This window comes from Budorcas taxicolor, chromosome X, assembly GCF_023091745.1.
Source record: "Budorcas taxicolor isolate Tak-1 chromosome X, Takin1.1, whole genome shotgun sequence".
Classification (NCBI taxonomy): domain Eukaryota; kingdom Metazoa; phylum Chordata; class Mammalia; order Artiodactyla; family Bovidae; genus Budorcas; species Budorcas taxicolor.
Window position 1 is genome coordinate 73,548,280 of NC_068935.1, and position 27,667 is coordinate 73,575,946.

Sequence of the window (27,667 nt, forward strand, 5' to 3'; positions counted from 1 at the left end):
ACTGATTCCTTCTAGTGTATTGTTTGTTTGTTTTTTCTATTTTTTCTTTAGTTCTTCTAGGCCTTTAGTAAACATTTCTTGCATCTTCTCCATTGCTTCCCAAGATTCTGGATCATTTTCACTATCATTATTCTGAATTATTTTGGTGGGAGGTTGTCTATCTCCACTTCCTTTAGTTGTTTCTGGGTTTTATCTTGTCCCTTCATCTGGGACATAACTCTCTGCTTTTTCATCCTGATTAACTTTCTGTAATGTGGTTTTTGTTCTAGCCAGACTGTGGGTTGATAGTTCTTCTTGCTTCTATCTGCCCTCCAGTGAATGAGGCTAAGAGGCTTGTATAAGCTTCCTGATGAGAGGGACTGATGGTGGGGAAAACTGGGTCTTTCTCTGGTAGGCAGGGTCTTGTTCAGTAAAGCTTTAGTCCAATTAGCTGTTGATAGGTGGGATTGTGCTCCCTCCCTGTTAGTTGTTTGGCCTGAGGTGGCCCAGCCATGGGGTCTACAGGCTCTATGGCAGGGTTAATGGCAACCTCCAAGAGAACTTACACTAAGGGGCATCTTCTAGGACTGCTACTCCCAGTGCCCCATCCCTGTGACGAGCCCCTGCTGACTCATGCTTCCACAGGTGACACTCCAACATTAGTAGTTAGGTCTGGCTCAGTCTCCTGTGGGGTCACTGCTCCTTTCCCCTGGATCTTGGTATGCACAAGATTTTGTTTTAGCCCTCAAAGTGTGGAGTCTTTGTTTCCCCCAGTCCTGTGGAAGTCCTGTAAGTAAATCCTGCTGGCCTTCAACGTCAGATTCCCTGGGAACTCCCAGTCCTTTTGTCAGATTCCCAGGCTGGGAAGCCTGATGTAAGACGCAGAACCTTCACAAAAGTGAGAGAACTTACTGGTATTATTGTTCTCCGCTTTATGTGTCACCCACCTAGCAGGTATAGGATTTGATTTTCTTATGATTGTGCCCTTCCTACTGTCTTGCTGTGGCTTCCTCTTTGTTTTTGGATGTGGAGCATCTTTTTTTTTTTTTTTTTTTTTTTTTTTGGTGGATTCTAGCATCCTCTTTGGAGAAGGCAATGGCACCCCACTCCAGTACTCTTGCCTGGAAAATCCCATGGATAGAGGAGCCTGGTAGGCTGCAGTCCATGGGGTCGCCAAGAGTCAGACACGACTGAGTGACTTCACTTTCATTTTTCACTTTCATGCATTGGAGAAGGAAATGGCAACCCACTCCAGTGTTCTTGCCTGGAGAATCCCAGGGACGGGGGAGCCTGGTGGGCTGCTGTCTATGGGGTCGCACAGAGTCGGACACGACTGAAGTGACTTAGCAGCAGTAGCAGCAGCATCCTCTTTTTGACGGTTGTTCAACAACTAGTTGTGATTTTCATGCTCTTAAAGGAGGAGATAAGCACATGCTCTTCTGCTTCACCATCTTGAACCAGAAGGCCATGTTATTTTCATTCTTCAACTTGTTGATGTGGTGTATCACATTGATTGATTCACAAATCCTCAAGTTCCTTTTGATCATGGTGCATGATCCTTTTAAAATATCTTTGTATTTGATTTGCTTGTATTTTGTTAAGGAGGTTTGCTTCTATGTTCATCAGTGATATTGGCCTGAAATTTTCTCTTTTTTGTGGTATCTTTACTGGTTTTGGTATCAGGGTGATGATCATCTCATAGAATGAGCTTGGGAGTATTCTTTTCTCTGCAATTTTTTGAAAGAGTTTCAGAAGGATAGGCGTTAACTCTAAAAATTAGGTAAAATTCACCTGTGGAGTCATCTGGTCCTGGAAGTTTATTTGTTGGGAGATCTTTAACCACATTTTCAATTTTAGGCCTTGTGGTTGATCTATTTATAATGTCTATTTCTTCCTAGTTCATTCTTTGGAGATTGTCACTTCCTAAGAATTTATCCCTTTCTTCCAGGTTGTCCATTTTATTGGCATATAGTTGCTTATAGTAGTCTCTTGTGATCTACTGTATTTTTGTGGCATTTTATGTTGTAACATCCTTTTTCATTTCTAATTTTATTGATTTGAGCCTTATCCTTTTTTACTTTTTGAGGCTAGATAATGGTTTATCAATTTTGTATTTCTTTTCAAAGAACGACCTTTTAGTTTCATTGATCTTTTCTATCGTGTACTTCATTTCTGTCTCATTTATTTCTGCTCTGATATTTATGATTTCTTTTCCTCTATTAACTTTTAGTTTGTTTGTTCTTCTGTCTTTTTATAGGTGTAAGATTGAGTTGTTTATGAGATATTTTCCTTGTTTCCTATGGAAGGTTGTATTGCTATAAACTTTCCTCTTAGAAGTACTTTTGCTGCATCCCATAGGTTTTGGAACACCATGTCTTAGTTTTCATTTTCTGTGTTTTTTATCTCCTGTTTGATTTATTCAGTGATCTATTCATTTTTTTTTAACCTATTGTTTAGCCTCTAAGTGTTTTTTACAGTTCTTTTCCTGAAGTTTATTTCTACTCTCATAGCATTATTGTCAGAAAAGATCCTTGATATGATTTCAATTTTCTTGCATTTTCCAAGGCTCACCTTGTGGCCCAGCATGTGAATCCTGGAGAATGTTCCAAGTGAACTTGGGAAGACTGTATTCTGTTGCTTTCAGAAGGAATGCTCTATAAATATCAGTTAAGTCTATCTGGTCTAATGTGTCATTTAAGGCCTGTTTTTTATTGATCTTCTGTCTGGATGATACGTCCATTGACATAAGTGGAGTATTACAGTCACCCAGTATTATTGAGTCACGGTATATTTCTCCTTTCATGGCTGTTAATATTTGCCTTATATATTTGGGTAATGTTATATTGAGTTCATACATATTTACAATTGTTATATATTCCTCTTGGATCAATCTCCTTAATCGTTATATAGTGTCCTTCCTTCTCTCTTGTAACAGTCTTTATCTTAAAGTTTATTTTCTTTGATATGACTATTGCTACTTCAGTGCTCTTTTGATATCCATTTGATTGAAATACCCTTTTTCATCTCCTCACTTTCAGTCTGTATGTGCCCCTAGATCTGAAGTGGATCTACATTAGACAGGATATATGTGAGTCTTATTTTTTTGATTCATTCAGCCAGTATATGTCTTTTGGTTGGAGCAGTTAATCCATTGACATTTAAGGAAATTCTCGATATGCATGTTCCTATTGCCATTTTGTTAATTCTTTTGGATTTTTTTTGGTAGGTCTTTTTTCTTCCCTTCTTCTTTTGTTATCTTGTGATTTGAAGACTAACATTTTTTTTATGTCACCACATTTTTATTAATTTATTTTAATTGGAAGATAATTCCTTTGCAATATTGTGATGTCTTTGTCATACATCAACATGAATCGGCCATAGGGATACATGTGTCCCCTCATCCTGAACCGACCTCCACTCTCCCTCCCCACTCTATCCCTTTGGGTTGTCCCAGATTATAGGCTTTGGGTGCCCTACTTCATGCATGGAACTTGTACTGAGCATCATTTTACATGTGGTAATATACGTTTCTTTTTTTTTTTTTTTTCACTTTACAATATTGTAATTGTCTTGCCATACATCAACATGAATCCACCATGGGTGTACACGTGTTCCCCATACTGAACCCCCCTCCCACTTTGCTCCCCATACCATCTCTCTTGGTCATCCCAGTGCACCAGCCCCGAGCATCCTGTATCATGCGTCAAATCTGGACTGGCGATTGATTTCACATATGATATTATACATCTTTCAATGCCATTCTCCTAAATCATCCCATCCTAGCCCTCTCCCACAGAGTCCAAAAGACTGTTCTATAAATCTGTATCTCTTTTGCTGTCTCGCATACAGGGTGATTGTTACCATCTTTCTAAATTCCATATATATGCATTACTATACTGTTTTAGAAAGCATCACTATGAACAAAGCTACTGGAGGTGATGGAATTCCAGTTGAGCTATTTCAAATCCTGAAAGAAGATGCTGTGAAAAGGCTGCACTCAATATACCAGCAAATTTGGAAAACTCAGCAATGGCCACAGGACTGGAAAAGGTCAGTTTTCATTCCAATCTCGGAGAAAGGCACTGCCAAAGAATGCTCAAACTACTGCACAATTGCATTCATCTCACACGCTAGTAAAGGAATGCTTAAAATTCTCCAAGCCAGGCTTCAGCAATACATGAACCGTGAACTTCCTGATGTTCAAGCTGGTTTTAGAAAAGGCAGAGGAACCAGAGATCAAATTGCCAACATCTGCTGGATCATGGAAAAAGCAAGGGAGTTCCAGAAAAACATCTATTTCTGCTTTATTGACTATGCCAAAGCCTTTGACTGTGTGGATCACAAGAACCTGTGGGAAATTTGGAAAGAGATGGGAATATCAGACTACCTGACCTGCCTCTTGAGAAACCTAAACACAGGTCAGGAAGCAACAGTTACAACTGGACATAGAACAACAGACTGGTTCCAAATAGGAAAAGGAGTATGTCAAGGCTGTATATTGTCACCTGCTTCTTTAACTTATATGCAGAGTACATCACGAGAAACTCTGGGCTAGAAGAAGCACAAGCTGGAATCAAGATTGCCAGGAGAAATACCAATAGCCTCACATATGCAGATAACATCACCCTTATGGCAGAAAGTGAAGAGGAACTTAAAAGCCCCTTGATGAAAGTGAAAGAGGAGAGCGAAAAAGTTGGCTGAAAGCTCAACATTCAGAAAACTATGATCATGGCATCCGGTCCCATCACTTCATGGGAAATAGATAGGGAAACAGTAGAAACAGTGTCAAACTTTATATTTTTAGGCTCCAAAATCACTGCAGATGGTGACTGCAGCCATGAAATTAAAAGACACTTACTCCTTGGAAGGAAAGTTATGACCAACCTAGATAGCATATTCAAAAGCAGAGACATTACTTTGCCAACAAAGGTCCATCTAGTCAAGGTTATGAATTTTCCACTAGTCATGTATGGATGTGAGAGTTGGACTGTGAAGAAGGCTGAGTGCCAAAGAATTGATACTTTTGAACTGTGGAGTTGGAGAAGACTTTTGAGAGTCCCTTGGGCTGCAAGGAGATCCAACCAGTCCATTCTAAAGGAGATCAGTCCTGGCTGTTCTTTGGAAGGAATGATGCTAAAACTGAAACTCCAATACTTTGGCCACCTCATGCGAAGAGTTGACTCATTGGAAAAGACTCTGATGCTGGGAGGGATTGGGGACAGGAGGAGAAGGGGATGACAGAAAATGAGATGGCTGGATGGCATTACCAACTCGATGGACGTGAGTTTAAGTGAACGCCGGGAGTTGGTGATGGACAGGAAGGCCTGGCAGGCTGCAATTCATGGGGACACAACTGAGCGTCTGAGCTGAATTGAACTGAACTGATTCTGTATTGGTGTTTCTTTCTGGCTTATTTCATTCTGTATAATAGACTCCAGTTACATCCACCTCATTAGAACCGATTCAAATGTATTCTTTTTAATGGCTGAGTGTATATGTACCACAGTTTCTTATCCATCTGTCTGCTGATGGACATCTAGGTTGCTTCCATGTCCTGGCTATTTTAAATAGTGCTGCAATGAACATTGGGGTACGTGTGTCTCTTTCAATTCTGGTTTCCTTGGTGTGTATGCCCAGCAGTGGGATTGCTGGGTCATAAGGCAGTTCTATTTCCAGTTTTTTAAGGAATCTCCACACTGTTCTCCATAGTGGCTGTACTAGTTTGCATTCCCACCAACAGTGTAAGAGGGTTCCCTTTTCTCCACACCCTCTCCAGCATTTATTGCTTGTAGACTTTTGGATCGCAGCCATTCTGACTGGTGTGAAATGGTACCTCATTGTGGTTTTGATTTGCATTTCTCTGATAATGAGTGATGTTGAGCATCTTTTCATGTGTTTGTTAATCGCCTATATCTCTTCTTTGGAGAAATGTCTATTTAGTTCGTTGGCCCATTTTTTGATTGGGTCATTTAGTTTTCTGGAGTTGATCTGTAGGAGTTGCTTATATATTTGGGGGATTAATTCTTTGTCAGTTGCTTCATTTGCTATTATTTTCTCTCATTCTGAAGGCTGTCTTTTCTCCTTGCTTATTGTTTCCTTTCTTGTGCAGAAACTTTTAATTTTAATTATGTTCCATTTGCTTATTTTTGCTTTTATTTCCAATATTCTGTGAGGTGGGTCATAGAGGATCCTGCTGTGATATATGTCCAAGAGTGTTTTGCCTATGTTCTCCTCTAAGAGTTTTATAGTTTCTGATCTTAAGATTAGATCTTTAATCCTTTTTGAGTTTATTTTTGTGTATGGTGTTAGAAAGTGTTCTAGTTTCATTCTTTTACAAGTGGTTGACTGCCGGGAGCCATCATGGGGAATCCTGCCCATGGCAAAGGTCATGAGGAAGGGGGCCTGACAAAACACAAAGGTGGGATCAGGCCACAGGGGTCCCCTTGAATTTTCTCGAGCATCTACCCCCCAAAACCAGAGTCTGCCTTGCTTTACTGTGTTATGCTTTCCACCTACTCTTCTGACATTAACAGGGGACTGTCCCCCCACCACCTTTTTCTGGAAAAAGTTAATTTAGAGCTTTTAGATAATAAGTCTCCTGGGCATAATAAAAGTGTTTCAATCCAAAAACCACTCTGATGGATTTCTAGCCTGCCTGCCTGACTCTTACAGCTGCACATGTGATTGTTTGCAGCCTCCCGACCGCGAGAGGCACAGGAAGCTTAAAATATCCTAGGAATGTAGGGGCTTCCGAGGAGTCAAAATCATTAGAATAGGACTGATTAAGGGTTTCATTTGTTGAGCCAATACTTGCTGCCAAGTTTTCATATCTTTTATTTGTAGATATAGTTGGTATATAGAAAAAACAGGTAGTAGCCCTGGTATTAGCAACATTATATCTTTGAGTTAAGTACTTTCTTTTTATAACCCACTGCACCTTTGTTCTACAGGAATGTAACTTTATTTAGTACTTTGAGGGTGATGCAGATTAAAGAAAAAACACTTCAAGGGAAAAAGAGTTTTCTGGTTGATAGACGTTTAGGAAAAGAGCCATAAAAATGTTAACAGGCCCCCTGGCCATAAGATGATGTAAAACCACCTAAGACCTTTTGTATATGAGAAGGTATGCAAAAAGAAAGCCTGGTCTCAATAACGGTCAGGACTGCTGCCCCTGCATAACTCTCCATATTCCATTATTTCTTTATTCTTTATGTAAGTTGCTTTTGAAAATAAAGTTGTGGGTCTGGCACCAATGCTTGGCTCCCCCATGTCATTCTTTTCTCCCTTTTCAGGCTGAATTCCCATCTGGAGCGCAGAGGCTCACCAAGCCTACTAATTTTGCCTGGGCTTCTAAGATCTGAACGGGGGAGGCACTTTGTGTCTCCACTCCTTCGGGAGACCGGGAAGATGCCTGTGGCCTACGTAGGTGGTGCAAACTCCTTGTCTCGGAGTTTTATTGGTTCTCCACGCAAACCAAGTTATTCAGCCTCTTTTCTCCACTAATTTTCCTACTACACTATTCTTTCCTAATCTCTCTTTATATCTCCAATAAATAAGTCTCTCCTCGCTGACTCCATCTCCGCTTCGAATTCCCTGGATCCACCAGGGCTGGACCCCAGCAGTTGACCAGTTTTCATGGCACCACTTGTTAAAAAGATTGTCTTTTCTCCATTGTATATTCTTGCCTCCTTTGTCAAAGATAAGGTGTCCATAGGTGCATGAGTTTGTCTCTGGGCTTTCTATTTTGTTCCATTCATTTATATTTCTATCTTTGTGCCAGTACCATACTCTCTTGATGACTGTGGCTATGTAGTAGAGCCTGAAGTCAGGCAGATTGATTCCTCCAGTTCCATTCTTCTTTCTCAAGATTGCTTTGGCTATTCGAGATTTTTGTATTTCCATACAAATTGTGAAATTATTTGTTCTAATTCTCTGAAAAGTACCGTTAGTACCTTGATAGGGATTGCATTGAATCTATTGATTGCTTTGGGTAGTATACTCATTTTCACTATGTTGATTATTCCAATCCATGAACATGGTATATTTCTCCATCTATTAGTGTCCTCTTTGATTTCTTTCACCAGAGTTTTATAGTTTTCTATATATAGGTCTTTTGTTTCTTTAGGTAGATATATTCCTAAGTGTTTTATTCTTTTCTTTGCAATGAAGAATGGAATTGTTCCCTTAATTTCTCTTTCTACTTTCTCAGTATTAGTGTATAGGAATGCAAGAGATTTCTGTGTGTTGATTTTATATCCTGCCACTTTACTATATTCATTGATTAGCTCTAATAATTTTCTGGTGGAGTCTGTCGGCTTTTCTATGTAGAGGATCATGTCATCTGCAAACAGTGAGAGCTTTACTTTTTCTTTTCCAATTTGAATTGCTTTTATTTCTTTTTCTGCTCTGATTGCTGTGGCCAAAACTTCCAACACTACGTTGAATAGTAATGGTGAAAGTGGGCATCCTTGTCTTGTTCCTGACTTTAGGGGAAATGCTTTCAACTGTTCACCACTGAGTATCATGGTTGCTGTGGGTTTGTCATATATAGCTTTTATTATGTTGAGCTATGTTCCTTCTATTCCTGATTTCTGGAGGGTGTTTTTCATAAATGGATGTTGAATTTTGTCAAAGGCTTTCTCTGCATCTATTGAGATAATCATATGGCTTTTATTTTTCAATTTGTTAATATGGTGAATTACACTGATTGATTTGCAGATACTGAAGAATCCTTGGATTCCTGGGATAAAGCCCACTTGGTCATGATGTATGATCTTTTTAATGTGTTGTTGGATTCTGTTTCCTAGAATTTTGTTAAGGATTTTTGCATCTATGTTCTTCAGTGATATTGGCCTGTAGTTTTCTTTTTTTGTGACATCTTTGTCAGGTTTTGGTATTAGGGTGATGGTGGCCTCATAGAATGAGTCTGGAAGTTTACCTTCCTCTGCAATTTTCTGGAAGAGTTTGAGTAGGATAGGTGTTAGCTCTTCTCTAAATTTTTGGTAGAATTCAGCTGTGAAGCCGTCTGGTCCTGGGCTTTTGTTTGCTGGAAGATTTCTGATTACAGCTTCAATTTCTGTGCTTGTGATGGGTCCGTGAAGATTTTCTATTTCTTCCTGGCTCAGTTTTGGAAAGTTGTACTTTTCGAAGAATTTGTCTGCTTCCTCCACGTTGTCCATTTTATTGGCATATAGTTGCTGATAGTAGTCTCTTATAATCCTTTGTATTTCTGTGTTGTCTGTTGTGATCTCTCTATTTTCATTTCCAATTTTATTGATTTGATTTTCCTTCCTTTGTTTCTTAATGAGTCTGGCTGTTTTCTCAATTTTATTTATCCTTTCAAAGAACCAGCTTTTGGCTTTGTTGATTTTTGCTTTGGTGATTTTTGCTATGGTCTCTTTTGTTTATTTTGCATTTCTTTCTGCCTGAATTTTTTAAGAGTTCTGTCCTTCTATTAACCCTGGGGTTCTTCATTTTTTCCTTTTCTAGTTGCTTTAGGTGTTGAGTTAGGTTATTTATTTGACTATTTTCTTGTTTCTTGAAGTATGCCTGTATTGCTATGAACCTTCCCCCTTTGCACTGCTTTTACAATGTCCCACAGGTTTGGGGTTGTTGTGTTTTCATTTTCATTCGCTTCTATGCATATTTTGATTTTTTTTTATTTCTTCTATGATTTGTTAGTTATTAAGCAGCATGTTGCTCAGCCTCCATATGTCGGAATTTTTAATAGTTTTTCTCCTGTAATTGAGATCTAATCTTACTGCATTGTGGTCAGAAAAGATACTTGCAATGATTTCAATCTTTTTGAATTTACCAAGGCTAGATTTATGGCCCAGGATGTGATCTATCCTGGAGATGGTTCCGTGTGCACTTGAGAAAAAGGTGAAATTCACTCTTATGTGGTGAAATGTCCTACAGATAGCAATTAGGTCTAACTGGTCTATTGTATCATTTAAAGTTTGTGTTTCCTTGTTATTTCTCTGTTTAGTTTATCTATCCATAGGTGTGAGTGGGGAATTAAAGTCTCTGACTATTATTGTGTTATTGTTAATTTCCCCTTTCATACTTGTTAGCATTTGTCTTACATATTGCGGTGCTCCTATGTTGGGTGCACATATATTTATAATTGTTATATCTTCTTCTTGGATTGATCCTTTGATCATTATGTAGTGTCCTTCCTGTCTCTTTTCACAGCCTTTGTTTTAAAGTCTATTTTATCTGATATGAGTATTACTATTCCTGATTTCTTTTGGTCTGTATTTGTGTGGAATAACTTTTTTCAGCCCTTTACTTTCAGTCTGTATGTGTTCCTTGTTTTGAGGTGGGTCTCTTGTAGACAACATGTATAGGGGTCTTGTTTTTGTATCCATTCAGCCAGTCTTTGTCTTTTGGTTGGGGCATTCAACCCATTTACGTTTAAGGTAATTATTGATATGTACGATCCCCTTGCCATTTACTTTATTGTTTTGGGTTCAAGTTTACACACCCTTTTTGTCTTTCCTGTCTAGAGAAGATCCTTTAGCATTTGTTGGAGAGCTGGTTTGGTGGTGCTGAATTCTCTCAGCTTTTGCTTGTCTCTAAAGCTTTTGATTTCTCCTTCATATTTGAATGAGATCCTTGCTGGGTACAGTAATCTGGGCTGTAGGTTATTTTCTTTCATCACTTTAAGTATGTCCTGCCATTGCCTCCTGGCCTGAAGAGTTTCTATGGAAAGATCAGCTGTTATCCTTATGGGAATCCCCTTGTGTGTTATTTGTTGTTCTTCCCTTGCTGCTTTTAATATTTGTTCTTTGTGTTTGGTGTTCATTAACTTAATTACTATGTGTCTTGGGTTGTTTTTCCTTGGTTTTATCCTGTTTGGGACTCTCTGGGTTTCTTGGACTTGGGTGATTATTTCCTTCCCCATTTTAGGGAAGCTATCAACTATTATCTCCTCAAGTATTTTCTCATGGCCTTCTTTGTGTCTTCTTCTTCTGGGACTCCTATGATTTCAGTGTTGGGGCATTCAACATTGTCCTGGAGGTATCTGAGATTGTCCTCGTTTCTTTTAATTCCTTTTACTTTCTTCCTCTCTGGTTCATTTATTTCTACCATTCTATCTTCTACCTCACTAATCCTATCTTCTGCCTTCTTTATTCTACTGTTGGTTCCCTCCAGAGTGTTTTTGATCTCATTTATTGCATTATTCATTATATATTGACTCTTTTTTTATTTCTTCTAGGTCCTTGTTAAACCTTTCTTCTCAATCCTTGTCTCCAGGCTATGTATCTGTGATTCCATTTTGTTTTCAAGATTTTGGATCATTTTCACTATCTTTATTCGGAATTCTTTATCAAGTAGATTCCCTATCTCTTCCTCTTTTGTTTGGTTTTGCGGGCATTTATCCTGTTCCTTTACCTGCTGGGTATTCCTCTGTCTCTTCATCTTGTTTATATTGGTGTGTTTGGGGTGGCCTTTCTGTATTCTGGCAGTTTGTGGAGTTCTCTTTACTGTGGAGTTTCCTCACTGTGGGTGGGGTTGTACAGGTGGCTTGTCAAGGTTTCTAGGTTAGGGAAGCTTGTGTGGGTGTTCTGGTGGGTGGGGCTGGATTTCTTCCCTGTGGAGAGCAATGAAGTGTCCAGTAATGAGTTATGAGATGTCAGTGGGTTTGGAGTGACTTTGGGCAGCCTGTATATTGAAGCTCAGGGCTATGGTCCTGTGTTCCTGGAGAATTTGTGTGGTATGTCTTGCTCTAGAACTTGTTGGCCCTTGGGTGGTGCTTGGTTTTAGTGTAGGTATGGAGGTGTTTGATGAGCTCATGTCTGTTAATGTTCCCTGGAGTCCGGAGTTCTGTGGTGTTCTCTGGATTTGGACTTAAGCCTCCTGCTTCTGGTTTTTAGTCTTATTTTTACAGTAGCCTCAAGACTTCTCCGTCTTTACAGCACCAATGATAAAACATCTAGGTTAATGATGAAAAGTTTCTCCACAGTGAAGGACACCCAGAGAGGTACACAGAGTTACATGGAGAAGAGAAGAGGGAAGATGGAGATAGAGGTGACCAGGATGAGGTGAGGTGATATGGGGAAGGAGGAGGGAGGGGGATTCAGGATGGAGAAGACGTGTATACCTGTGGCGGATTCATGTTGATGTATGGCAAAACCAATACAATATTGTAAAGTAATTAACCTCCAATTAAAATAAATAAATTTATATTAAAAAAAAGAGGAGAGAGCAAGCTAGCTAGTAATCACTTCCCTATGTGCTCTCCACAGTTTGGACTGCTCAGAGATGTTCACAGAGTTATACAGAGAAGAGAAGAGGGAGGAAGTGGACAGGTGGCCAGGAAGATAAAAGTGGGGAATCAAAAGGAGAGAGACAGATCCAGTCAGTAATCAGTTCCCTAAGTGTTCTCCACAGTCTGGAACACACAAAGAGATTCACAGAATTGGGTAGAGAAGAGGAGGGTGAGGAAGGAGATAGAGGTGAGCTGGTGGAGAGAGAGGAGTGCCCAAAGTGGGAGAGAGTAATCAGGCCAGTGATCTCGCTCCCAAGTAAAAATGAGTAATGAAGATTGAGTTCTTAAAGGTACAAAATTTATACAAATACGAAAAAGCAATGATTAAAAATCTAGAGTAGAGGTTAGATTTTCAAAAATACAATATTAAAGAAAAAAAAACAAAGTCATAAGAATTATAAAATATATATATATATATGAAGTTTGCTTTAAAAAATAGGGTCTCTTTTTGTGCAAAGTAATAGTAGGTTATAAAAATGAAAATTAAAGGAGTAATAGAGGACTTAAAAATTAAAAAATTAAAGAATGATAGTAAAAATAGCAAAAATATATCTAGGAATTTCTCTGGTGTTGTTGTGGGCAGTGTGGGGTCAGTTCATTTTCAGATAGTTTCTTGATCTGGCTTATATTTCTCAAGATCTATAGGCCCCTTCCTCCGTAGTCGGTACTAACTACAGGGTTTTAATCTATTGCACCTGTCACTTCCAAGTAAGTGCCCTCTGTTTTAGCTTCTTCTGTTTGCTGGTCTCTTCAGTGTCTAATTTCTGCCCTGACACAAGGGGGCGGTGGTGGACACTTTTTTAGGCTCACTTGTTCAGTCTTCTGTGGGGAGGGAGGGACACTGCAAGGGAAAAACACTGGTGCATGCTTGCAGTGTCTTGGCCACATAGGGTTTGCCCCCTGCTCACAGCGTGTGTGCTTTCCCTGTTTACACTGCTTAGGCTCTAGGTTGCTCTGCCACGAACTGTCTGAGGCCAGTGCTAGGTTGTATGCACTTCCCAACTATAAGCCGCTCAGGTTCAGGTACTTGGGTAGTCGTCAGTGGCACAGACTCAGTTGGGCCTGCGTTTTGTGCCCTTCCCAGGTCCAAGCAGCTCAGGTGACCAGGTGTTTGGCGAGCACAGTTGCTGTGACTTATCACCTCCCCTGTCCCTGCCGCTTGGTTTTCTGGGTGTACAACCGGCGCATCTTCTCAGGCAGATGTTGACCGTCTAGAATCCCAAGAAGTCTTGGTTAGCAATGAAGCCTGCTTGCAGTTTGGTAGATAATGCCTCTCTGGGGCTGCAATTGCCCCTTTGTGGCTCTGGCTGCCCTCGCCTGCATGTTACCAGGCAGGGGGATGGGCCAGGCTAGCTCTGCCCAGTCATTTGTTCTGTGAGCGGTCCTGAAGGTGTCTTAGGTTAGGGCTTTTTGTGTGGTAGCTATCCCACAGTCTGGTTAGCTATCCAAGGTAGTCCTCTCAGATTTCCCTTAGGACATTCAGGCCTGGTCCTACTCTAAGCAATGCAGCCCTTGCCTCCCTTCCCAACCCCCAGTTGCTAGGGGCGGATGCAGGCATCTGTGCTGCTTCTCTGCTGAGGGATTTACCATTGGGCACATAATCTGTGCGTTTTAATTATTTATTTTTCCTCCTGGTTTTGTTACTCTCTGTGGTTCCATGGTTCGCCACAGACTTGGCAGTGAGAGTGTTTCCTGGTGTTTGGAAACTTCTCTCTTTTTAAAAACTCCTTTTCTGGTATGGAGCTCCGTCCCTACCTCTGTTGTCTCTCTTTTTATCTTTTATATATTTTCCTACCTCCTTTTGAAGACAATGGGCTGCTTTTTTGGGTGCCTGTGTCCTCTCCTGGCATTCAGAAGTTGTTTTATGGAATTTACTCAGAGTTCAAATGTTCTTTTTATGAATTTGTAGGGGAGAAAGTGGTCTCCCCATCCTATTCCTCCACCATCTTAGGATCTCCTCCTGTTGGTCCCTTAAAAAAAAATCATCTCATATGAGATGCTCACCCAGCTTGATCATATGGCTTTAGAGTTCCAGGACCAACAGTTCATCTGTCCATATGTTAGCTGAGAGCCAGAATCTACTCTTCAGAATTTTTCAGATTTCTGTTAAAATGACAAATTTATCAGACCGTGTCATCTAGTTAGATGGTAGGAGTCTGGGAGGTTTTTGCTAAAACTCATGGGGAAAGAGAAAAAGAGAGGAAGGCAATAGAAATCTGAGATCTGATGACACTGAAGTTAAAATTAAATATAGGGAAAACAGCACAGATGTGGGAAGCTGGGGGTGAAGAGAGAAAGGATGTGACTCTTTGCAATTTTGCTCCAGTTCCAGCTAACATTTATACAATCTGACATCACGTCTTGGTCTTTTTCTACTCAATTCCTTTTCTTTACTACTGCTGCTTCTTCTATCCTGACTCTCATTAACTCAGATGTAGATGACTTACAATAATCTCCTACCTTTCACATGTACCTTGTATTTCAACCATGCTGAACTGTTTGTAATTCCTGGAGATGTCTTTCATGCGTCCTTAATTTCTGGCTCGTTCTTTTCAACTTCATCTTACACACCACTGCCAGACCAGTCATTTTTTAAATTTAAATACAGTTGAGTTACAATGTTATTCTAATTTCAGATGTATAACACAGTGATTGTTATATATATATACATATACATATATACATATGTATATATGTGAATATAATATATATTTATTTTCAGATTCTTTCCCATTATAGTTATTATAGACAGAGAGTATAATTCCCTGTACTATACAATAGGTCCTTATTGTTTATCTATTTGTATATAGTAGTGGATATCTGTTAATCACAAACTCCTAATTTATTCCTCTCCTCCTTTCCTATTTGATAACCATAAGTTTGTTTTCTACATCTGTGAGTCTATTTCTGTTTTGTAAATAAGTTCACCGTATCATTTTTTAAAGATCTCACATATAAGTGATAACATATGATATTTGTCTTTCTCTGTCTGACTTCACTTAGTATGATAATCTCTATGTCCATCCATGTTGCTGAAAATGGAATTATTTCAATATTTTTGTGAATGAGTAATATTCCATTGTGTGTCTATGTGTGTGTGTACATGCATACCCCAGATTTTCTTTATCCATCATCTGTTGATGGGCATTTAGGCTGCTTCTGTGCCTCTTGGTAATTGTAAATGGTGCTGCTATGACATTGGGGTGCATATACGTTTTTGAAATTAGTGTTTTTTTTTTTGTATGTATGCTGAGGATTGGGATTTCTGGGTCATACATATGGTAACTCTATTTTTAGTTTTTTAAGGAACTTTTATACTGTTCTCCATAGTGGCTGTATCAATTTAAATTCCCCTCAACAGTGTAGGAGTGTTCCCTTTTCTCTACATCCTCTCCAGCATTTACTGTTTGTAGATTTTTTGATGATGGCCATTCTGACTGGGGCAAGGTTTTACCTCCTTGTAGTTTTGATTTTCATTTCTGTAATAATGAATGATGTTGAGTATCTTTTCATGTGCCTGTTGGTGATCTGTATTGAACTAGTCATTTTAGACCTTGTTGTTTGATTTCTCAAGAGTCTGTAAGTAACTATAATCAAGACCCCACCCTAAATTCCAGGCAATTCCATCCACAATCTAGCACTAGCCTCCTATCCAGCAAAACTTCTCTTTCACAGAGAAAGGTAATAATGGCAGAGGCCAAAGAAACAATCTGGAGAAAGAATAAAGCCACCAGTAAGTACTAAGGAGAGCTTAGGGCTCTTAGAAAGGGAGCCTTAAAACAACCTGTGGCATATTTTTGGATATGCAGTTACATCAAGCTAAGATATGCTGTAGAATTAAAATGACAGCTTAATTATTGAAACAGTGACTCTTGGGAAAATTAGGTTCAAGGAAAAGGTTATCTTGATATGCCAGTTTAAAATTCTGATCTTGACAGAAATAGCAATTTTGTATACTATAGTGAATCACCAAAATAGGTCAATAACTTGCTAAAGTTTAGCTTCTTTTTAGGTTATCCAGTCATCATTTACAAGTATTCATCGTTTCCACCCAATCTTTTCCCTGTTGGGCCCACCTTCAGCTGTACTCCACTTGGATAATCTCTTGAGAAATGAAACATTTATTTTGACTTTGTTATTTATCCTATCTGAACAAATCACAAACATTTTTATAAGTAATATCTTGGAGGTAGTCAGGTATACTTAATATTTCTAACAATTCTAATCAAAGGAGATGCCAGGGCCAACTTTGATCAGCTGGGTGAGAAGTGAGAGTTTGTTTACTTTATGGCATTTGGAACTAAAATCATCTTAGGAGATGAACTTAATTCTGGAATTTGTTTCCCAGAAGAGTGTGAGAACATTTTTGAAGATATACAAAGAAGAGCATCTATGTTAATCTAAATTTGGGGACTTCACATTACTGATAGCATTTTGTTAGAGTAAACAAATTGCAAATCATTTTAATTGTGAAGAACTCACTTATTTGGGTTGTTAAGGATCCAAGGAATCAAAATAGTCTGCATTAGGGGATAGATATGCTTTCTATAAGGACTAAAGAGATAGGTGGAAATGTATAATGAGTCTATTTTGTTTTCCAAAACATAGGAAGTTAGGACTTGCCAGCAAGATGACAGAGTAGGGTGGGAGCTCGCCCTTTCTCATAAAAACACCAAAACGACAACTAACTGCTGAACAACCATTGACAAAAAACTGTTGGTACCTGACAAAAAAGATTTCCTATATCCAAGACAAACAAGAAGCCACAATAAGACAGTAGGAGAGGTGTGATCATGATAAAATAAAACCCCACGCCTGCTAGGTGGGTGACTCACAAACTGGAAAATAATGATACCACAGAAGTTCTCCCATAGGAGTGAAAGTCCTGATCTCCATGTCAGGCTTCACAGACTTGGGGCCTGTCAATGGGAGGAGAAGCCCCCAGAGATTCTGATTTTGAAGGCCAGCAGCCACCTCATGTGAAGAGTTGACTCATTGGAAAAGACTTTGATGCTGGGAGGGATTGGGGGCAGGAGAAGGGGACGACAGAGGATGAGATGGCTGGATGGCATCACTGACTCGATGAATGCGAGTCTGAGTGAACTCCGGGAGTTGGTGATGGACAGGGAGGCCTGGTGTGCTGCGATTCATGGGGTCACAAAGAGTTGGACATGACTGAGCGACTGAACTGAACTGAACTGAAGGGTTTGATTGCAGGAATTCCACAGGACCAGAGAAACAGAAACTCCATTCTTGGAGGGCACCCACAAGGTCTAGTGTGCACCAAGACTCAGGGAAAAAATCAGTGATCTCATAAAAGACTGGGAAAGACCTACCTGCTAGTACTGGAGGGTCTTCTTTGGAGGTAGGGAGTGGCTGTGACTCACTGCAGGGAAAATGACACTGGCAGCAGCAGCTCTGGTGAGCACTCATTGTCATGAGCCCTCCTGGAGGCCTCCATTCTCCCACAAGAACTAGCCCTACCCAATAGCCAGTAGGCTTTAGTGCTAGGATGTTTCAGGCCAAACAACCAATAGAACAGGAACACAGCCCCACCCATCAGCAGACAGGCCACTTAAAGTCTTCCTGAGCACAACTCTGCTCAACAAAGGGACAAGACCCAGCTTCACTCATCACTGGGCAGAAGCCAGGTCCTCCCACAGGAAGCCTACACAAGCCTCTTACCAGCTTCATCCAGCAGAGGACAGACAGAAGAAGCAAGAAGAAATACAACCCTGCATCCTGCAGAAAAGAAACTGCTATCACAGAAAGTTAGACGAGATGGCAGAGAAGTATGTTCTAGAGAGAAGATCAAGAATAAACCTCAGGAAAAAAAACTAAATGAAGTGAAGATAGGCAATCTACTGGAAAAGGAATTCAGAGTAATGGTAGTGAAGATGATCCAAGTTCTCAAAAAAATGATAGAGGCACAGACTGAGAAGATACAAGAAATGTTTAACAAAGACTTGCAAGAACTAAGGGCTTCCCTGGTGGCTCAGACAATAAAAAAATCAACCTGCAAATGTGGGAGACCCAGGTTCAACCTCTGGATCGGGAACATACCCTGGAGAAGGGAATGTCTACCCACTCCAGTATTCTTGCCTGGGTAACTCAGTGGACATAGGAGCCTGGCAGGCTACAGTCTATGGGGTCACAGAGAGTCAGACACGACTGAGCAACTAACACTTTCACTTTTCCAGAAGTGCTAAAGAACAAATAAACAGAAATGAATAGTATAATACCTGAAATGAAAAATATACTAGAAGGAATCAATAGCAGAATTGCTGAAGCATAAGAATAGAGAAGTGAATTGGAAGATAGACTGGTGGAAATCACTGCCATGGAATAGAATAAAGAAAAAAGAAGGAAAAGATATGAGGAAAGAATGAGAGATCTCTGGTACAATGTCAAATGCACCAACATTTATATTATAGAGGTCCCAGAGGAGAATATATAGAGAAAAGACCTGAGGAAATAGTGAAAGAAATAATAGTTGAAAACTTCCATAACATGGCAAAGAAAACAATTTCCTAAGTCTAGGAAATGCAGAGTCCCAGACAGGATAAACCCAAGGAGAAACACTATGAAAGACCTAGTGATTGAATTGATAAAAATTAAAGACAAAGAAACAATTTTAGAAAGAACAAGGGAAAAGCAACAAATAACATACAAAGGAACTACCATAAAATTATCAGCTCATTTCTTATCAGGAGGCAGTGCAAAATATATTTAAAATGATGACAGGAAAGAACCTATAACCAGGAATGCTTCACCCAGTAAAGCTCTCCTTCAGATGTAATGGAGAAATAAAAATGTTATGCACAAGCAAAAGCTAATCACTAGACCAGCTTTGCAATGAATGCTAAAGGAATTTCTCTAAGCAACAAAGAAAGTGAAGTCACTCAGTCGTGTCCAACTCTTTGTGACCCCGTGGACTGTAGCCTACCAGGCTCCTCCATCCATGAGATTCTCCAGGCAAGAATACTGGAGCAGGTTGTCATTTCCTTCTCCAGGGGATCTTCCCGATCCAGGGATCGAACCAGGGTCTCCCACATTGCAGGCAGACGCTTTAACCTCTAAGCCACCAGGGAAGCCCAAGCAACAAAGAAAAGGCCATTATTAGAAACAAGAATATAACAAATTGAAGAGCTCACAGAGAAAGGTAAGCATATAGTAAGATTAAGAAATCATACGCACACAAATATGATATGAAAACCAGCAACCATGAGAAGAGGAGAATACAAATGCAGGAAATAAGAATTCCATTTGAAATTAAAACATCAGTAACTTAAAATAGTTTTGCTTATGTATAGACTGCTATATAAAATTATCATGGTAATCATAAACCAAAAATCTACAATTGATACACAAACAAAAGAGAAAAAGGAATGCAAATACTACACTAAAAGTCTTCAGAGGTGGTCCTAAGAGGGTGGAGGAATAGGATGGGGAGACCACTTTCTTCCCCACAAATTCAACAAGAGAGCATTTGAATGCTGAGTAAATTCCACAAAACAACTTCTGAATGCTGGCAGAGGTCATCAGGCACCCAGAAAAGCAGCCCATTGTCTTTGAAAGGAGGTAGGAAAAATATAAAAGACAAAAAGAGAGACAAAATAGGTAGGGACAGAGCTCTGTCCTGGGAAGGGAGTATTAAAAAAGAGAGAAGTTTCCAAACACCAGGAAACAATCTCACTGCCGAGTCTGTGGCGAGCCTTGGAACCACAGAGGGCAACAAAACCGGGAGGAAAAATAAATAAATAATTAAACCCCACAGATTACATGCCCAATGGTAACTCCCCCAGTGGAGAAGAAGCACAGACACCTCCATCCGCCACTAGCAAGCGGGGGTTGGGCAGGGAGGAGTGGGCTGCATTGCTTAGAGTAAGGACCGAGCCTGAATGCCCCAAGGGCAATCTGAGGGAACTAACTTGGGATAGCAAACCAGACTGTGGGATAGCTACCACACGAAAAGCCCTAACCTAAGACACCTTCAGGACCCCTCACAGAACAAAGGACTGAGCAGAGCTAGCTGAGTGCAGACTACCCCACTCCCCCCAACACCCTCCTCCCCCGTGACAGGCAGGCGAGGGTAGCCAGAGCCAGAAGGGGGCAATTGCAGCCCCATAGAAGCATTATCTATCAAATTGCAAGCAGACTTCATTGCTAACCAAGACTTATTGGAATTCGGGACTGTCAAAATCCGCCTGAGAAGGTGCGCCAGTTGTACACCCAGAAAACCAAGTGGCAGGGACAGGGGAGGTGATAAGTCGCAGCAACTGTGCTCGCCAAACACCTGGTCACCTGAGCTGCTTGGACCTGGGAAGGGCACAAAACACAGGCCCAAGCGACTCTGCACCACTGAGAACTACCCGAATACCTGAACCTGAGCGGCTTAGAGCTGGGAAGCGCATACAACCTAGGGCTGGCCTCAGACAGTTCGTGGCAGAGCAACCTAGAGCCTAAGCAGTGTAGACAAGGAAAGCACACACGCCATGTTGGGGGGCAAACCCTGTGTGGTGAGACACTGCGAGCACATGCCAGTGTTATTTGCAGCATCCCTCCCTCCCCACAGCACGACTGAACAAGTGAGCCTAAAAAAGTGTCCACCACACCCCCCTTGAGTCAGGGCGGAAATTAGACACTGAAGAGACCAGCAAACAGCAGAAGCTAAACCAGACAGAACCTCCGTGAAAATGACAGGAGCAATAGATAAAAAACCCTGTAGTTAGTACCAATTACATAGAAAGGGCCTATAGATCTTGAGAAATATAAGCCGGATCAAAGAACTATCTGAAAATGAACTGACCCCACACTGCCCACAACACCACCAGAGAAAGTCATAGATATATTTTTACTATATTCACTATCATTCTTTAATTAAAAAAGATTTTTCCCTTATTTTTAAGTCTTCTATTACTCCTTTAATTTTCATTTTCATAACCTACAAATTTTTTTTTGCAAAAAAAGAGAGACCTTAATTTTTAAAGCAAACTTCATATATATATATATATATATATATATATATATATATATATATATATATTATAATTTTTGTGACTTTGTTTTTTCTTTAATATTGTAGTTTTGAAAATCCAATCTCTACTCTAGATATTTTAATCTTTGTTTTTTGTTTTGTTTCAGTTCAATCTCTCACTTGTGTCTGACTGTTTGCGACCCCATGAATCACAGCATGCCAGGCCTCCCAGTCCATTGCTTCTTGGTATTTGTTATCAATTTTGTACCTTTAAGAACCCAATCTTCAGTACCCATTTTTGACTGGGAGCAAGATTACTGGCTTGACTGCCCTCTCCCACTTTGGATTCTCCTTATTTCTCCACCAGGTCGCCTCTATCTCCTTCATCCCCCTTCTCTTCTCTACCCAACTCTGTGAATCTCTTTGTGTGTTCCAGACGGTGGAGAGCACTTAGGAAACTGATTACTGGCTGGATCTGTCTGTCTCCTTTTGATTCTCCCCTTTATCCTCCTGGCCACCTCTGTCTCCTTCCTCCCTCTTCTCTTCTCTATGTAACTCCATGAACCTCTCTGGGTGTTCCTCACTCTGGAGAAACTTTTCATCTTTAACCTAGATGTTTTGTCAACAGTGCTATATAGATGGAGAAATCTTGAGGCTACTGTAAAAATAAGACTAAAAACCAGAAGCAGGAGGCTTAAGTCCAAATCCAGAGAACACCACAGAACTCCAGACTCCAGGGAACATTAACAGACATGAGCTCATCAAACACCTCCATACCTACACTAAAACCAAGCACCACCCAAGGGCCAACAAGTTCTAGAGCAAGACATACCACACAAATTCTCCAGGAACACAGGACCATAGCCCTGAGCTTCAATATACAGGCTGCCCAAAGTCACTCCAAACCCACTGACATCTCATAACTCATTACTGGACACTTCATTGCTCTCCACAGGGAAGAAATCCAGCCCCACCCACCAGAACACCCACACAAGCTTCCCTAACCTAGAAACCTTGACAAGCCACCTGTACAACCCCACCCACAGTGAGGAAACTCCACAGTAAAGAGAACTCCACAAACTGCCAGAATACAGAAAGGCCACCCCAAACACACCAATATAAACAAGATGAAGAGACAGAGGAATACCCAGCAGGTAAAGGAACAGGATAAATGCCCGCAAAACCAAACAAAAGAGGAAGAGATAGGGAATCTACTTGATAAAGAATTCCGAATAAAGATAGTGAAAATGATCCAAAATCTTGAAAACAAAATGGAATCACAGATACATAGCCTGGAGACAAGGATTGAGAAGAAAGGTTTAACAAGGACCTAGAAGAAATAAAAAAAGAGTCAATATATAATGAATAATGCAATAAATGAGATCAAAAACACTCTGGAGGGAACCAACAGTAGAATAAAGAAGGCAGAAGATAGGATTAGTGAGGTAGAAGATAGAATGGTAGAAATAAATGAACCAGAGAGGAAGAAAGTAAAAGGAATTAAAAGAAACGAGGACAATCTCAGATACCTCCAGGACAATGTTGAATGCCCCAACACTGAAATCATAGGAGTCCCAGAAGAAGAAGACACAAAGAAGGCCATGAGAAAATACTTGAGGAGATAATAGTTGATAGCTTCCCTAAAATGGGGAAGGAAATAATCACCCAAGTCCAAGAAACCCAGAGAGTCCCAAACAGGATAAAACCAAGGAAAAACAACCCAAGACACATAGTAATTAAGTTAATGAACACCAAACACAAAGAACAAATATTAAAAGCAGCAAGGGAAGAACAACAAATAACACACAAGGGGATTCCCATAAGGATAACAGCTGATCTTTCCATAGAAACTCTTCAGGCCAGGAGGCAATGGCAGGACATACTTAAAGTGATGAAAGAAAATAACCTACAGCCCAGATTACTGTACCCAGCAAGGATCTCATTCAAATATGAAGGAGAAATCAAAAGCTTTAGAGACAAGCAAAAGCTGAGAGAATTCAGCACCACCAAACCAGCTCTCCAACAAATGCTAAAGGATCTTCTCTAGACAGGAAAGACAAAAAGGGTGTGTAAACTTGAACCCAAAACAATAAAGTAAATGGCAAGGGGATCGTACATATCAATAATTACCTTAAACGTAAATGGGTTGAATGCCCCAACCAAAGGGCAAAGACTGGCTAAATGGATACAAAAACAAGATCCCTATATATGCTGTCTACAAGAGACCCACCTCAAAACAAGGAACACATACAGACTGAAAGTGAAGGGCTGGAAAAAGATATTCCATAAAAATACAGACCAAAAGAAAGCAGGAGTAGCAATACTCATATTCAATAAAATAGACTTTAAAACAAAGGCTGTGAAAAGAGACAAAGATGGACACTACATAATGATCAAAGGATCAATCCAAGAAGAAGATATAACAATTATAAATATATGTGCACCCAACATAGGAGCACCACAATATGGAAGAAAAATGCTAACAAGTATGAAAGGGGAAATTAACAATAACACAATAATAGTCAGAGACTTTAATACCTCACTCACACCTATGGATAGATCAACTACACAGAAAATTAACAAAGAACCACAAATTTTAAATGATACAATAGACCAGTTAGACCTAATTGATATCTACAGGCCATTTGACCCCAAAACAATGAATCTCACCTTTTTCTCAAATGCTCACAGAACCTTCTCCAGGATAGATCACATCCTGGGCCATAAATCTAGCCTTGATTAATTCAAAACAATTGATATCATTCCAAACATCTTTTCTGACCACAATGCATCAAGATTAGATCTCAATTACAGGAGAAAAACTATTTAACATTCCAACATATGGAGGCTGAACAACATGCTTCTGAATAACCAACAAATCACAGAAGAAATCAAAAAAGAAATCAAAATATGCATAGAAAAGAATGAAAATGAAAACGCAATAACCCAAAACCTGTGGGACACTATAAAACCAAGTGATAAGGGGAAACTTCATGGCAAAAAAGGCATACCTCAAGAAACAAGAAAAAAGTCAAAGAAATAACCTAACTCTACACCTAAAGCAACTAGAAAAGGAATAAATGGATAACCTCAGGATTAGTAGAAGGAAAGAAATCTTTAAAATTAGGGCAGAAATTAATGCAAAATAAACCAAAGAGACCATAGCAAAAATCAACAAAGCCAAAAGCTGGTTCTTTGAAAGGATAAATAAAATTGACAAACCATTAGCCAGACTCATCAAGAAACAAAGGGAGAAAAATCAAATCAAGAAAATTAGAAATGAAAATGGAGAGATCACAACAGACAACACAGAAATACAAAGGATCATAAGAGACTACTATCAGCAATTATATGCCAATAAAATGGACAACATGGAAGAAGCAGACAAATTCTTCAAAAAGTACAACTTTCCAAAACTGAACCAGGAAGAAATAGAAAATCTTCACAGACCCATCACAAGCACAGAATTGAAACTGTAATCAGAAATCTTCCAGCAAACAAAAACCCAGGTCCAGACGGCTTCACAGCTGAATTCTACCAAAAATTTAGAGAAGAGCTAACACCTATTCTACTCAAACTCATCCAGAAAATTTCAGAGGAAGGTAAACTTCCAGACTCATTCTATGAGGCCTCCATCACCCTAATACCAAAACCTGACAAAGATGTCACAAAAGAAGAAAACTACAGGCCAATATCATTGATGAACATAGATGAAAAAATCCTTAAGAAAATTCTAGGAAACAGAATCCAACAACATATTAAAAAGATCTCACACCATGACCAAGTCGGCTTTATCCCAGGGATGCAAGGATTCTTCAATATCCACAAATCAATCAATGTAATTCACCACATTAACAAATTGAAAAATAAAAGCCATATGATAATCTCAATAGATGCAGAAAAAGCCTTTGACAGAATTCAACATTCATTTATGATGAAAACTCTCCAGAAATCAGGAATAGAAGGAACATAGCTCAACATAATAAAAGCTATATATGACAAACCCACAGCAACCATGATACTCAGTGGTGAAAAGTTGAAAGCATTACCCCTAAAGTCAGGAACAAGACAAGGGTGCCCACTTTCACCATCACTATTCAACATAGTTTTGGAAGGTATGGCCACAGCAATCAGAGCAGAAAAAAAAAAAGGGGGGGGGGGGGAATCCAAAATGGAAAAGAAGAAGTAAAACTCTCCCTGCTTGCAGATGACATGATCCTCTACATAGAAAACCCTAAAGACTCCACCAGAAAATTACTAGCGAGTGGCAGGATATAAAATCAACACACAGAAATCCCTTGCATTCCTATACACTAATAATGAGAAACTAGAAAGAGAAATTTGAAACAGCTCAACTGGAATTCCATCACCTCCACGAACTTCGTTCATAGTGATGCTTTCTAAGGCCCACTTGACTTCACATTCCAAGATGTCTGACTCTAGATGAGTGATCACATCATTATGATTATCTTGGTCGTGAAGATCTTTTTTGCACAGTTCTTCCGTGTATTCTTGCCACCTCTTCTTAATATCTTCTGCTTCTGTTAGGTCCAGACCATTTCTGTCCTTCATCGAGCCCATCTTTGCATGAAATGTTCCCTTGGTAGCTCTACTTTTCTTCAAGAGATCTCTAGTCTTTCCCATTCTGTTCTTTCCCTCTATTTCTTTGCATTGATCGCTGAAGAAGGCTTTCTTGTCTCTTCTTGCTCTTCTTTGGAACTCTGCATTCAGATGCTTATATCTTTCCTTTTCTCCTTTGCTTTTCACCTCTCTTCTTTTCACAGCTATTTGTAATGCCTCCCCAGACAGCCATTTTGCTTTTTTGCATTTCTTTTCCATGGGGATGGTCTTGATCCCTGTCTCCTGTACAATGTCACGAACCTCATTCCATAGGTCATCACGCACTCTATCTATCAGATCTAGGCCCTTAAATCTATTTCTCACTTCCACTTTATAATCATAAAGGATTTGTTTACGTCATACCTGAATGGTCTAGTGGTTTTCCCTACTTTCTTCAATTTGAGTCTGAATTTGGTAATAAGGAGTTCGTGATTTGAGCCACAGTCATCTCCTGGTCTTGCGCTTAAATTTGGAAAACTCAACAGTGGCCACAGGACTGGAAAAGGTCAGTTTTCATTCCAATTCCAAAGAAAGGCAATGCAAAAGAATGCTCAAACTACCGCACAATTGCACGCATCCCATATGCTAGTAAAGTAACGCTCAAAATTCTCCAAGCCAGGCTTCAGCAATACGTGAACCATGAACTCCCTGATGTTCAAGCTGGTTTTAGAAAAGGCAGAGGAACCAGAGATCAAATTGCCAACATCCGATGGAACATCGAAAAAGCAAGAGAGTTCCAGAAAAAACATCTATTTCTGCTTTAATGACCATGCCAAGGCCTTTGACTCTGTGGATCACAATAAACTGTGGAAAATTCTGAAAGAGATGGGAATACCAGACCACCTGACTGCCTCTTGAGAAATCTGTATGCAGGTCAGGAAGCAACCGTTAGAACTGGACATGGAACAACAGACTGGTTCCAAATAGGAAAAGGAGTATGTCAAGGCTGTATATTGTCACCCTGTTTATTTAACTTCTGTGCAGAGTACATCATGAGAAATGCTGGACTGGAAGAAACACAAGCTGCAATCAAGATTGCCGGGAGAAATATCAATAACCTCAGATATGCAGATGACACCACCCTTATGGCAGAAAGTGAAGAGGAGCTAAAAAGCCTCTTGATGAAAGTGAAAGAGGAGAGTGAAAAAGTTGCTTAAAGCTCAACATTCAGAAAATGAAGATCATGGCATTCGCTCCCATCACTTCTTGGGAAGTAGATGGGGAAACAGTAGAAACAGTGTCAGACTTAATTTTCTGGGGCTCCAAAATCACTGCAGATGGTGATTGCAGCCATGAAATTAAAAGACGCTTACTCCTTGGAAGAAATGTTATGACCAATCTAGATAGTATATTCAAAAGCAGAGACATTACTTTGCTAAGGTCCGTCTAGTCAAGGCTATGGTTTTTCCAGTGGTCATGTATGGATGTGAGAGTTGGACTGTGAAGAAGGCTGAGAGCCGAAGAATTGATGCTTTTGAACTGTGGTGTTGGAGAAGACTCTTGAGGGTCCCTTGGGCTGCAAGGAGATCCAACCAGTCCATTCTGAAGGAGATCAGCCCTGGGATTTCTTTGGAAGGAATGATGCTAAAGCTGAAGCTCCAGTACTTTGGACACCTCATGCAAAGAGTTGACTCATTGGAAAAGACTCTGATGCTGGGAGAGATTAGGGGCAGGAGGAGAAGGGGACGACAGAGGATGAGATGGCTGGATGGCATCACTGACTCGATGGACATGAGTCTGAGTGAACTCTGGGAATTGGTGATGGACAGGGAGGCCTGGCGTGCTGCAATTCATGGGGTCGCAAAGAGTCGGACATG

At 40.0% G+C, this 27,667-nt stretch overlaps 1 protein-coding gene across 1 annotated transcript in view; it reads left to right on the top strand.

Annotated features, from left to right (window-relative positions):
- CYSLTR1 (cysteinyl leukotriene receptor 1) overlaps positions 1 to 27,667 on the top strand; it is a 67,414-nt gene that overhangs the window by 28,541 nt on the left and 11,206 nt on the right. The window lies entirely within an intron of this gene.